This window comes from Myotis davidii, unplaced genomic scaffold (genome assembly GCF_000327345.1).
Source record: "Myotis davidii unplaced genomic scaffold, ASM32734v1 scaffold1476, whole genome shotgun sequence".
In the NCBI taxonomy this organism is placed as follows: domain Eukaryota; kingdom Metazoa; phylum Chordata; class Mammalia; order Chiroptera; family Vespertilionidae; genus Myotis; species Myotis davidii.
In genome coordinates, this window is record NW_006287253.1 from 553,887 (window position 1) to 554,989 (window position 1,103).

General features: G+C 57.2%; 1 protein-coding gene across 1 annotated transcript in view; it reads right to left on the minus strand.

The window, feature by feature from the left end:
- The window catches only part of TSPEAR (thrombospondin-type laminin G domain and EAR repeats), a 111,465-nt gene that overhangs the window by 64,654 nt on the left and 45,708 nt on the right, over nucleotides 1–1,103 (minus strand). The window lies entirely within an intron of this gene.

Here is a 1,103-nt window from a genome sequence, read left to right on the forward strand (position 1 = left end):
CGCTGTGCCTTTCTTCCTCCGGAAACACGTCACCCATTTCTCCACTGACGTCCCCCAAAGCAACGTGCCCTGCCACCCAGCCCGGCTGGCAGTGACCCCAGCAACGCCAGCTGGACGTTCCAGGCCTTGGGTCCTTGAGAGGAGTGAAGGGAGAGAAGCTGGTTTCTCCTCGCCACCTCACCCGTGTGGCTGAGCACCCACTGCCTCCTGTGCTGGCTCCTTCACTCCCCGCCCCCACCACCGATTCTGTGTACGGTCTGTTCCCTCCAATAAAGTCCTTGCTGATGCATTTACAGGATTCGTTTCTGTTGTTTACAACAAAGACTCCCACCAGACATCCCCCAGTTATGGTAGGCCCCAGCCCATTCCCTGGGTCACCATGTTCCTGCCCCTCAGTGGTGACCTGGGAGCCCACCGTCACTCTGACCACATCTATGTCCAGGAGGCGGACATACTTTCTGGACACAAAAGCTGGATCATTTGACAGCGGTGCCTGCCCTGGGGAGGGGCTACTCCTCAGGGGTGACTCAGGCTGTCTTCAGCGTCCCACTCAGAAGGGCTGGTTCAGGAAGGGGTTCGCACAGCAGGTCCCCAGCACATGTGACTAGGGTGCCACAATGGGCTGGAACCGCCTGTGCTGACACCTGCTCTCCCTCTTGGAGCCTGGGATTTGGGGAAGTGCCCGGCAGAGGTGTCATGTGACCAGCCCCCTATAAAAACCCTGGTCCCTGATCTCAGACAAGGTCCCTGGTAGACACCTCACAGGTTTTGTCACACTCCCTGTGAGCAGTTCAGTGCCTCCTGCATGATCCTCCGGGACAGGCCCTGAAAGCTGCACCTGATGTCCCCAACACCTCCCCAGGGGCCTTTTCCTGCGCCTACTTAGCTCTGAGTACTGAGTCCTAGGAGTTCTAGAGAGTCATCGAAACAGGGGGGCTGAGGACCCCAACACCCATCAGAATGAAAACAATGTTCAAGTCTGATAAGAACAAACAGGCCTAGAGGGTAGACAGGCACACTTGAGTGACACTGACTTGTTAACAGAGTATGACCAGGAGGATGAAAAACACAGCCCATGGCGGGAGGGGAGAGTCCCAGTTCCC